The following is a 12,926-nucleotide window of genomic DNA, read 5'->3' on the forward strand; positions in this document are numbered from 1 at the left end:
CGGTTTGAGAGTCACAGATTTTGCATGAAGTTTCACGGAAGCTGAAAAGTCAGCGCAGCCTGTCCTCGAGGGCTTTCTAGAGCCGCTGAACTCTCCTGGTGTGTTAGGCGGGACAACCGTGGGAAGTTAACCTGGAATAAAAAGCAGCCTCTTGGGCCCCGCGAAGGAGGTGGAATCAGCTTTGCATTTTGTAAAGGAAGAGAGTAAGAGACAGGACGGTGCCTCTGCTGTGTCTCAGCGTTGCTGAGTGAGGTTGAGCTTGGCCAGGCAGCTGTGCTTGCATAGATGGCATGCTGGGGAGGGACCTGTTGCCATTATTAGAAGCATAAGGCTGATGAAGATAGGTTCAGGTGGCCAAGCACGTCCTGTGTCTTATTTCTGGCAGCCCCTAGCATCAGGTTGCCTGGAAGGTGCAGGCATTTAGAAGGCATCCAGGGGAGGCGGGAGGAAGGACTCTGAAGGGGGGCTGCTGCTCAGGGCTCTCCCTTGAAAGGCCAGGTTGGGGACAGGAGGTGGTCCCTGTAGCCATGGAGATGACTTGCCTGAGCAGCTCACCAGTGGAACTCTGACTCAGACTTCAGTGAGAGTTTCCCGGAATGCCTCACTTAGGTTTTCTCTTCTGGGTCCTTCTTTCTTCCCTATTTCTCTGTTTCTGTGACGTAATCTCTCCCTCAGGGACAGACGTGTGGGAGGCAAGTGAGGGAGCCCAGCTTTAAACCAGGGGAGGCCAGATTGAAGGAAGCATTGGGACAGCCACCTAGTAGCTTCCTACCACCCACTCCAAAATCTCCAGGAGCCCGTGTCTTGCACACAACGGCTGCTCATGAGTGTGCTGAGTCGAATCAGAGGAGAGCCTAGACATTGGAGCATCCTCTCCTGTGTGTCCAGCTCAGACTGACTGCTTTATTGGCCCATTCCACACCATCAGACATGGTCCTAGGGGCACAAGCAGAGAAACCTCAGTCTATTGCTGTACATGGTTCTCACCTTCATCTTCGCCATGCCTGGGAGGGGAAGGTCACTGTTTTGGTCTGTTAGGAAAAAAAATGCCCTTTTGGCAGGTTGATGTAACTTTCCCCAATGGACAGGCCTGTGTTTGGGAATGAAGACTAAAACAAGCAGGTTTCTAATCCCAAAGCTCCAATGATCTATCAGCGGGGCTTCAAGTTTCAATCATTTGTCCCTTGATATTTGTGAGATAAGGCAGCAGGTGCCCTGAGCCGTAAAGATGGATCACATGCAGTGCATCGTGGCTGGAGATCCCCTGGGTCTCTGCTCCGTATAGCCAGGTAGGTTGCTTCTGTCCACAGGGAAAGGAAACCCGTGTCAGAGCCTGCGAGGAAATGGACCATTCCCCATTCTGTCAAGCAGTATTTGCTCAGACATACAATGGAAAAGGATTTTACAGAATGCATTTCTGGCGGGGCCCCTGGCAACTCCCCCATTCCTCCATCTTCCTGTCTGAGGTCAGGGACTGAAGAGGACTCAGAGACCACTGCAAAACACATCCTCAGCTGTTGTCATGGCAACTCCTTCCACACACATTTATTGAGCACCTACTCCACAACAGACACGGAAGCAGCTATGCAAAAGGATGCTTAGAACACACCTGGGTGTGAGCACAGCATGAGGGGCCCAGAAAGCAGGCTCTGCTGCTCGTCAGGATGCTGTAAGGGATGTGGACACTGGAGCCCGGGGGGAAGAATGAGTCAGACTAGGCCCCAGGAAGAGAGCAGTCCTCTCCTCCTGGAGGGACCTGCAGGAGGATGAGGAGGAATGGCCATGTTGACTCTGTGCCCTGCCAAATGCTGCCCTTTAAAGGGACCTCAGACCAGACTTGCTCCAGTAGTGCTCAGACACAGAGTGAAAACAGTGAGCCCCATATGCAGAATTGAGACAGCTGGGCCATTGACCTCGAAATGGGTCAGGGCCCCAGAGCCCTTCCCACTGGCCTCCTGCCACCCTCCTCAGGCCCTGAAGCCCCTGTGGGCAGTCGAGGTGTCTATAGGGCACAGTGGTCGATGAGAGTCCAGCCCCACTTCTTACAGGAAGGGGGCCCAGAGGGGCAGTGACCTGTTCAAGGTCATGGGGTATCATCTGGGACAGCGCTCAGGCTTCCTGACTCCAGATCCCTGAGGACCAGGCCTCAGAGCTTCTCATCCAGGTGCCTGGGGCTCCTATGGCAGCAGGTACCCCAGTGTGCCACGTCCCCTTTGCACTGTGTCCCCCGTGGCACCACGTCCCCTGCAGTGCCATGTCCTGCAACACCACGTCCTGGAGCACCACATCCTCTGCAGCACCACGTCCTCTGCAGCACCACGTCCTCTGCAGCACCACGTTCTGCAGCACCACGTCCTGCTGCACCACATCCTGCAGCACCACGTCCTGCAGCACCACGTCCTCTGCAGCACCACGTCCTGCAGCACCATGTCCTCTGCAGCGCAACGTCCTGCAGCACCACGTCCTCTGCAGTGCCACGTCCCCTGCAGTGTCACGTCCCCCGAGGTGCCACATCCCCTGGTTGCAGGCCTGTTCTGGCTCTGCTGGCAGCAGTCACTGTGGCAGGGCCCTCTCCAGGGTTTCCTCTGAGTTTTGGGAGGGGCGGCTGTGGTGTGGGAGTCTTTAAAGCCCGGCCTCCCTCCCTCTGGGGCGGTGGTAACTTGCTGTGCCCAGGCGTCCCAGGGCCTTTGGAGGATGCAGAGCTCCAGGAGGGACCCAGGGCACGGAGCACTGGGCTGGCTCACAGAGAGGGACACAGCCCGGGAGGGAGGGAGGGAGAGATGCGGGCCAGGGCGGGTGGATCCTGAGGTGGCTTCCTGCCCCCCGAACTCCCACTGCTGCCTGCCAGCCATCCTCCTGATGTCCACGAGCCCCCAGGCTCACGTGGCCCTGCGTGGGCGCCCACAGTGGCTGTGTCTCTCTTAATCCTCAAGGCTGGTAGGGAGGCTGTGCTGGCCTGAGGCGGCGGAGGCTCCATGGGTGACTGGTGACCACCTGGCCTCCAATGCAGTTCAGGAAGTGGCTGGGCTTGGACCCCAGGTCTGTGTGAGCCTGGTCTCGTGCTGCGGTGACCACACAGGCTTCCTCCTTTCGTGTTGTGGACATAAAACATCTTCTTTCCTGAGGGGAAATGAATGACATGACCCCTCAGGGCACAGACAGGACTCAGTCTCCAAGCTCAGGGCTTTCTGGAAGGCAGCTTCTCCGTGCGAGAGCCCGGGAGAGAGAGAAGGGTCCAGCATGGCGCCCAGACTGGGACAGCACCCACGGGCCCTGGGAAGCTGGGCCGGCTGTCTGGGGCGCTGGAGGTGCCGAGGCCCTGGGGCTGTCGGGCTGCCTGCAGAGCCTTTGGGGCTCCCCTCTGCGGTGTCCCACGGAGCCCTGCTACTGTCCCCTGACTGCTCAGTGGGGCGGCCGCCCTTCTCACACTTGCTTAGCGATTGCATTCTAGTTTGTCCATGACTGCGCCACCTTGATGCAAGCTTGGCTGTACTGCTCCTTGAGGCTCATCGCAGACAAGTGCAGCCTGGAAGAAAAAGAAACACTGGAGGCCGCAGTGCACTGGCTGCAGTTGGGGAGGCCCAAGTGCTCCTTTTCCTTTGGGTCTCAGAGTGGTCGCTTCCTGTCGGAACAGGTGTTGGATGGGAGACGGCAGGACCAACATGAGGGACCCCCAGGCCCAGGGGCACGAGCCCCATCTGAGAACCTGGTGGCTTTCCCACGAAGCCCCCAGCCAGGCCCGTATATGTCTCAGGATACCTGCTGTTTCCCCACATGCTGGAGCGCCCAGACCGGCTCCCGGGCTCCCCAGGCAGGAAGGGACACTCAGGGTTCAACCTCCTGTCCTGATGGGTCACAGGGCAATACAGGTCATTTTCTCCTTAATTGGTGTGATAACGCATGGTGATTTGTTCTGATCTTTAGGATGGCTCAGGTAAGATCATTATGACAAAGCAGCAGGAGAAGCTGTGGCTATTTTATGACTACTGGAAGAAAGATGAAAGGAGAGAGAATTTTACAGGCCAGGCAGCTAATGAAGAACACTTATGCAGCCAATCTGAAATGCGAGTGGTGCTTTATGTGTTGAATTACAGAAAAAAAGAGTTTGGTCTTCTATATACATTTTGGGAAAGGATGACCTTAAGATTGGCACAGGCTGCGTATTAGTTTCTGGGGGTGGCCGTAACACATTCCATACCACATGCTGGGGGCTGAAACGACAGAAGGGTGTTTGCTTAGAGCCCTGGAGGCTGGGAGTCCAAGATGAAGAGGTCGGCAGGGCTGGTTCCTCCTGAGCCTCCCTCCTTCGCTTGTAGACGGCCATCTTGACCCCGTGTCATCACGTGGTCATCCTTCTGTGCATGTCTGAGTCCTAATCTCTTCTTATAAAGACACCAGTCCTGCTGGATCAGGGCCCACCCCAATGACCTCACTTTACCTTAGTCACCTCTCTAAAGACACCTTCTCCAAATACAGTCACAGCCACAGGTGTTGGGGGTCAGGACTCAAGGTGTGAATTAGGTGGGGGCAGAGCGCAGCCATCCCAGGATGCAGATTCCCACTCCAGGACAGTGTGTATTTCTCACTTTGGAAGGCAAAGAGAGGCTCCCCAGTTGCAAAGCTCTGACAGGAGAGATGGTGTCTGGGTAGGAGGAGGGGGTGGAGTAAGCCTTGGAGAGTGTATGGAGCCTCTGACTAAAATGGGCAACAGGTGTGTGAAAGTGTGTGCATGTGAAGGCGCGGGCGTGTGTGAAGGTGAAGCAGGCACTGTCACCCTGCAGGGACCCCCCGGGTGGAGAAGAGGGTGGAGAATCAGGCTGCTGAGTCGTAGTGGCAGGACCCCTGTGGTGGATGGACAGACTCTCCTAACTGGGGGTCATCAAGTCGTGCCTGAGCTGTGGCTCCTGGGAGCTGACAGCGGAAGGAGCCGCTGTGTAACCAAGAGGCTGCAGCCTTATTCTCAGGGCTCTAGGACTGGGCACCAGGTCACAAGGAACGTGCCTAGGGAGGTGTCATGAAGGTTGAGGAAGGTCAGAACTTGGAGATAAAGCAGAGAGAACTCCAGGACTGCACTCCCGTGGAGAGGGTGGGCAGGAGAGGGAAGGCAGGCTCAACAGCAGCCTGGGACAGAGCGAGCGGGGATGGTGGTGGGCAAGCCCCTGCAGCACGGGCACCTGGCGACCATCTGGCTCCTCATCCCTTCCTGTGAGGGTGGCCCGCCATCCCACACCCCTGCAGGTCCTTAGTGTCAACTGCCAGCCTCTGCTGCACATGTGGCTTTTGGGTGAATGTAAGGAAGGAGTGTAAGGAACTCTGTCGTGGAGGGAGTCGGGGTCCTAGGAGAGCAGTCTGGGCTGCCCAGGCTGGCACTGACCCTGGAGTGATCTGCTCATTACATTTTAAACCTTTGCTTAAGTGGGCAGAAAGAGAAGCTGCGTGTGATCCAAGTACATTTGAATTAAATCGTGAGAAGTGAAAGCACTGTTCTGGGAAAACCAGGGAGAAGCAGAGAGCAGGAAGAGGGAGCCTGGAGCCGGGGTGACCCTGCCTGCTCCTTGGGAGAGCCAGAGCCTCAGCTGGAGGCGTGGGGGACTGCGCAGGCGGGCGGCGCACTGGTTTGGGCATGCCTGCAGGGCGTGGAATCCGGAGATGTAGGAAGATGCTACTGCAGGCAGGATGAGGGGGCAGCAGAAGAATTGGCTCAAGGACCACACGCCTTGGTCAGAGGGAGAATATGATTCTGGGTCCACCTGGGTCAGTCAAGGCAGCATGAGCATCCTCTGTCTGGCCCCTGGGGATCATGTCTGAGTGCAAAGATGCGTGTGCAGCAACACACCCTGTAAGAGGAGGTGGGAGGAGCCCCAATATTGCTCCCAATATCTGTCGGGCTGGAAGCCTGGGCAGCAGCAGGGCTTTCCAGGTGAGGTTACAGAGGGGCTCCAAGGCCATGCCTGCAGGACACCCTGTCCCTGAGAGCTTGTCAAATGGGCTGGAACCCAGAATGGACACACCAGCCTGGGCCTGCATCTGAGCACTCCCCGGGGTGCGGGGGCTTTGAAACGGTTTGTGGAGCTCCCTCAGTTCCTCAGACCCCAGCAGATTTGGGGCTGTGCACGTCTGACTAGAAGCCATCACCCCAGGGAGTCTGATTAGGCAGGAAGAACCACCCGCATCATGAGACCTGTGTCCCTGAACACAGAAAGAGTCCACTGCCCTGGGATGGTCCACGTGGACAGAATGGGGAAACGCTGCTATTGTGTCCCCAGCCAGTCTCTGCTCCAAACCCCACAGCTCTACCCAGCTGATGTCAGCTGGGTAACTTAGATGGCATTAGTTTTTCAGCAGGCAGGCCAGACGGTAATTGCTTTCTCCAAATGCCCCTGTGAGATGGGTCACAGGGATCCTGGTGAGACCTCTGCTCTTCCGAGAGCTCTGGACTGCCCCAACGCCCACCGCTGGGCTCAGTCCACTGGCTGCCGCGTTCATCAAGCATTGTTGTGCCAGGAACACCGGTAGGAGGCCCACTCTGTCCTCAGAGGGGGTGTCTAATAAACACTGCTTGAGGATTAGGAGCACCTGCCTACCCAAACTGCCAGCAGCCACGGCTTCCCGCCTTTCAGGAAGAACAACGGGAATGAACATTCAGTGACGATTTGGCTGATGGTAGGATGGGGTCGCACGGACGACATGGGAAGAGCTACGACATGGGAAGGTAAAAATTCATTAGCTCTGATCCAGGAGGTGTGGGTGGAAGTCAAGGGACAAATGGGAGGAGGGGAGGTTGGTGAAGAATGAGGAAGAGCAGGTGGTGTGCACTGCTCAGCAGGAAGGCCTCCCTGGAGAAGCGGCAGAGTCCCTGAGACAGCGAGGACTGGCGGAGGTGAAGACGCAACACGCTCCAGAGGTCCATTCCACCCTGCAGAGAAACGACCTCAAGGCCTTACCACCTCCCGTCTCTGGTTGAGTGGGGAGGCTGCCGGCAGCAGAGATGGGAGAGATGGCCTTGCAAGGTGTTGGGGACGCCGGAAGGAGCCCTGGATCTCTTCGAATTTCCCTCCACCGTTTTAACCAGGACACCTTGGTCAGTCCCCCGACCCCAGTCAACCACTTTCAGGGGTTTTATAAAGTCCATCCACCTGGAAGACCATCAGCTTCAGGTACAAAAGCAGCCTTTGTTTAAAAGCAAGTCGCCTTCTTTCTACTTTAAGATGCAAGACCCTTGAATTTGACCATGGATACTGGCGGGAAGACTGTAATTACAAACCCCTCCTCGTGTCAAAACAGGCCATGTGCCATGTGTGGTCACTAAAACAAACAGCTGCAAATGGTTTGTCCTGGATCATTGCAGATGGACCTGCGATATGTCCGGGTCTCCATCAACACAGAGAAGCAGTGAGAGAAAGTGGGATAACCTTTACATCACAAAAGGGAAGAATGAAAGGCATTGTCCCATGATGGAGCAGACAGCCTCGCAAGTTCATGAGCCCTGTGACCCAGGGGTTGGCGCCTGAGGAGAGGCAGCACGTCTGCATATCAGGGATGCTGAGGAGCAGAGTGTGAGAAGCTACTGTTAAGGTCTCTCCTCCCTTGTACTGCTTACCTGCTTGAGATGCTTAATTTGATGTGTACCTTGACTGTGTCACAGGGAGCCCAGGGATCTGGTCAAACATTACTCTGGGTGTGTCTGTGAGGGTGTTTCTTGAGGAGATAAACATCTGAATCACAACTGAGTGAAGCAGAGGCCCTCCCCAGTGTGGATGGGCCTCATCCAATCTGTTGAGGGCCAGAAGAGAACAAAAACACTGACCCAAGAATGAGTAAGAAAGAACGCTTCTCTGCCTGACTGTCTTCAAGCTGGAGCATCAGTCCAGCCTTTGGATGGACTCGGATTGCAACCACACTGTCAGCTGTCCCCGATCTCCAGCTTGCTGACTGCAGATCTTGGACTATTTGGCCCCCACAACCACGTGAGCCAATTCCTTACCACAAATCTCTCTCTCTCTGTTTATACATATATCTCCTATTGTTCTGTCTCTCTGGAGAACCCTAAGACACTATTGCTTCATAACGAATTACCACAAAATTAGTGGCTGCAAACAACACGTATTTACTGTCTCACAGAGACCACAGATCAGGAGTCTGGGCCATAGGTCTTAGCTGAGTCTCCTGCTCAGTGTCTCATAGAGCTGCAAGGAAGATTTGGCCAGGCTGAATTCCATCTGATGCTAGACTGTGGAAGAGTCCACTTCCAAGGTCCCTCAGGGTATTGGCAGAATTCCTTTCCTTGTGGCTGTAGGACCAATGGCCCAGCTTCTTGCTGGCTGTCTGCTGGAGGCCACCTTCTGCTCCCAGAGATCATCCACAGCTCCTAAAGTTTGTCTGCAGCTCCTAGAGGTCATCCATACTTCCTAGAGGTCATCTGCATCTCCTAGAGGTTACTTACAACTTCTAGAGGTCATCTGCACCTCTTAGAGGTTATCTGTATCTCCTAGAGTTTACCTGCACCTCCTAAAGGTCATCTGCAGCTCCTGGAGGGCATCTGTAATTCCTGGAGGGCACCTGCAGCTCCTGGAGGGCACCTGCAGCTCCTGGGGGTCACCTGCAGCTCCTGGGGGTCACCTGCAGCTCCTTGGGGTCACCTGCAGCTCCTGGGGGTCACCTGCAGCTCCTGGAGGTCACCTGCAGCTCCTGGATGGCATCTGCAGTTCCTGGAGGTCACCTGCAGTTCCTGGAGGTCATCTGCGGTTCCTTGCCATCTGTGTTTCCCCCACACTTCATCAAGCTGGCAAGGACAGCCTCTACAGCGACAGTTAGCAAGAAAGAGTCTTACACATGTGATGTCAAAATGAGAGCAGCAATATGCCGCCGACCCCACTGCCCCGCCTCTATCACCTCTGGCATGGTCTATTGGTTGGCGTAGTTGCAGGTCCCACCCACACTCCAAGGGGACAAGGTCTCAGGATGTGAACACAGAGGGTGAGGGCCACGGGGAGTGCTTTTGAGTCTGTCCACCGGTCACACAAAATGTCCATCCCCAGAATATGCAATTCTGGGGCTCACCCTGCATTGCCTAAATCCCATGATTATGTTCTGAGTTGCAGTGTTTTAAGACTTCAAGTTTCTCTTGAGTTTTACTCCTAAAAAATTAACCTCTTTTAATCTAAACAGTAATCCTTGCTGGTTCTGCTAGTTTTACTTCCTAACATTTTTCCCACAGTACTTTTTCATTCACACAGTTAAGAAATTTTCATTGAGATCCTCCTATGGGCTTTGCCCTCCATAAGCCCCTGCCCAACGTGAGGAGGGAACACAGTGCACTGTGCGCTAAAATGGAGAATCCGCGTTCTGTCTCAGAGGAGTGTGCGGGTGGGGGCTCCTCCTGAGTGTACGCCATGTGGCAGGCCTGTGGGCTTGAGTGTCAGCGAGCACGAGGCAGATGAGTTTGACTGTGGACAGTCTGGAGTCTATACCATGACATCATCAAGAAGGTAGGCGCAGATGGATGCACAAAGCAGGTTTGTAATGACATCATCCTCTCCGTTCTGGGCCAGCCCTCTTCCTGGGGCTGGTCTCCTCCACCATCCTGCCCTCTCCGGAGTCTGACGCTGTCCCTGCATGTCCCACGGCATTTCCCGCTGGCCCTTCCCAGGGCCCATCAGCATGATCACGTCTCTTCCCCAGAAATAACACTTCAAAAGCTGAGGATTTCTCCTGGTTCCTACTCCCGGCAAGTGCAGCCTGGTTCTCCTCTTTGCAGTGTTGTCTCCCAAGGAGACCGTCTGCACTCTCGTCTCTGTTTCCTCCCCTCCCATCCACCCTGGCCACCTGGGCCACCAGGTGGCCTGCCCCCTTGGTGGCTCCCTTGCTGCATTCTGCTGAGCTCACTGATGTCCTCAGTGATGGTAAAGGCAGCGGACAGCAGGTGAGTCGCAGCCTCAGTTCTGCTCGTCCTCTCATGCAGTGGACAGCTGACCTCTCCGGGCCTCTGGCTTTGCTCCTACCTCCCTGGCTGCTGCATGCCGTTCTTCTACCCAGGCTCTATGCCTCTCTCACCCCGGGGTGCATCACGCCTCTCTACGTGAACCTGCTATACCTTGTGGAACTTCCTCATGTGATCGGACGATTTGGCTGTTTGTAACTTTTGCTACCATAAAACGTGTATGCACACTTCTGTGCTTCTGGTTGTTTCCTCAGGATGAGTCGGCGGAATTGGAAAGTTCTGCTTTTCTTGCACTCGTCTGTTTCAGTTCATACTCTCCGTGCTTCCAAGCCTCTGCTCCATGGCTCCTGTCTCTTTTATTTCCATCCCCCTCCCCAACACCTTCCCTTGCCCCCCTAGGCAGAGTCCTTCTCCTCTGAGTTTCTGTGACTGTTTATCACTTTGACCTCGTGTCACAGCAGTTTCCCTCTGCACAAGCTTCCTGGAGGCAGCTCCTGGTTGTGTCCACTTTGTGTTCCCACAAAATCCAACAAGGTGCTGGGGGAGAGGCTGTCTGTGGCCTTTGACCCCACAGGTGGGCTGGCGGGTGCCTGGCAGGTCTGACCCTCGGTTTCCTCATGTGAAAAATGGGAAGGAAACACTGTTTTTCAGGATCGATGAACTGATCGGAGATCACCTGCATAAAGTTGCCAGCCCAATGTCTGGTTCATTATAAGAATTCGATAAATACGGCAACTGCAATTGTTATCATTAGCAATCGAAGAGATAAATATTTGTTAAATGAATAAATGGAAGGATGGATGGACAGAAGAATAAATGTACATGAAGGAATTCCTTAGATAGGAAAGAAACAGACAAAACAGAGCAAACGAACAGCAGACAAACCCAGAAAGTAGCAGCCAGTCCTCCAATTGACTTAACTTTCTTTTTCTGTAGGATTTAAGCCACATATTTGCAACTCTTTAAAATGTCTGTGTATCGAAAGTAAAAGTATCCCACACTAACCCACTAGGGAGCCCCTCAGAAGCCTTTCGTAGATTCTTTGTCTTTTCTGCTCCCCTAAGAAAGGGGGGAGGTGAGTCAGGGCTTTTGGTTGTGGATATTAGAGATTTGAGAGCCTTAAAAATAAGAAGAATTAGAAATTATCCAAAATTTTAAGTTGAGAATTCTGTTTATCCCTATGGATTTAGATTCAGGCATTGGATGAAATGATCCACACTTTCATTTTCTTAGGATGTTCACCTTATGTGTGCTCGATAACATGGTTGATTTAAAAATATTCACGTGACTGTGTTTGCAGGACTCAATTGCTTCTCCCCTTGGGAATTCATCAATACGTCCACTGATACTGCCATTCGTAATCAATGCAAACTGCAATCTACCTCCATTCTTTTCACACGTTCGTCCATGAAAGTCTAACCTGATTTTCTGTTCCGTATCCCCTGCCCATTTGCACAGCCTGGTCCGGGAGAGAGTGCGTCAGAATGGCAGTTGCTTCCAGAGGAAGCGGCAGTGGTTGGTTGTAAGTAGGACTTCCCTGTCTTTGACTCTTTGAGGTTGCTGATGAGGACGTGAAAATTCAAAGACATGATCGGCATTTCACATTCCCAAATTTATTACAGAGGTACGGCATGTTGATGTGCATGTCTCCTTGTAGATCTCCAGAAATGAATTTCCTGACATTTAGCTCTTAAACAAAATGTATATGTGTTGCCTGTCAAAAGTGGGGTTATTTATCTGTCCTGAGATTCACAGCTTCCAGCAGCTAATCTTCACGAATATTACTTGATGGGCCATTACAGACAAGATTTACTTGATATTTGTCCTTTTACTAAATCTGCACATTTATTTAAAATGGTGTCCTGGGCTCTCTGTTGAGGAATGGTCTCTCGACAGAGCCATGTGCACCTGGGTGGTTGCCAGACGTTGATTGTTGAAAGAGGATCTTGTCCACAGAACCAACTTCAGGTGGGGCAGGGGGAGGGGAAGAGGAGCTCTCGTAGGTTAAAAAGGAATGAGAAGGCTGCTGGCTTCCTGTTGGGGAGAATATGGGGTAAACACACACAAAGCAGATGGAGACTGGAAGACAGTCCAAAGAATTTTTGCATCTTACAATATACAGAGAAATTTGCTATGCATTATCTCTGTCCATCCTCGCCCGATGCTGGTGAGTAGCCAGGGCAGGTCTTGTTGGTCCTACTTGACAAGGAACGAAACAGATGATGAGTGAGTGGTGATTCAGATGGCCCCAAAGTCTTGGGCCAAAAGAAATGTTTGAATTCTCAGTGGTCCGCAGTCTCTTAGGTAACCAGTGAGGTGACAGTTTCTTCTTCATGCAGCTAGCACACTGGTAAAGGGGAAGTCACATTCACAAACGTGTGTGGATGTGGAGGGGCCACACGTATGGACAGTCTGGCTGTGAAGTTGAGGTCAGAGCCTGGCCTTAGGTTGGGAGGCCTGGGTCTGAGCTGGCTCTGCTCTGTTAGCTCAGCTTGGTCCTCTAGCTCCCGCGGCTCAGTTCTTCTCGCTTATTGAGGGAGGGGGCTGGGCTGGTTGGTAACCGAGGTCCTCACAAGCTGACACATTGTACGATTTATTCTTCCAACATGTATCCAACCACCTACTTGCCACTGATATGATGGAGGTTCTGGGAATAACTCCAGTGGGGCATCTGCCCCCACCAGCCACGTGGAACACCCATCGCATTTTCACGGCTCGTCCTCCCTGGCACACACACTTCATCAGCTTACAGGACACCAGGCATCTTGGTTTTCCTCCTCCTCACTGCCCTTTCTCAGTCTCCTGCCTGGATCTTCCTTGCCTGTAGGACCCTTGAACTTTGGCATGACCAAGGCTCCCTCTTTGGTCCTCTTATCATCTCCTTTGGTTTTAAATATAATATCTCTCCAGTGAGGATTCACAAATCCTTACCTCATACCCATTCCTGAACTCTGCCTATTCCAACTGTCTACTTAATATCTCTACA

This window comes from Equus przewalskii, chromosome 14, assembly GCF_037783145.1.
Source record: "Equus przewalskii isolate Varuska chromosome 14, EquPr2, whole genome shotgun sequence".
Classification (NCBI taxonomy): domain Eukaryota; kingdom Metazoa; phylum Chordata; class Mammalia; order Perissodactyla; family Equidae; genus Equus; species Equus przewalskii.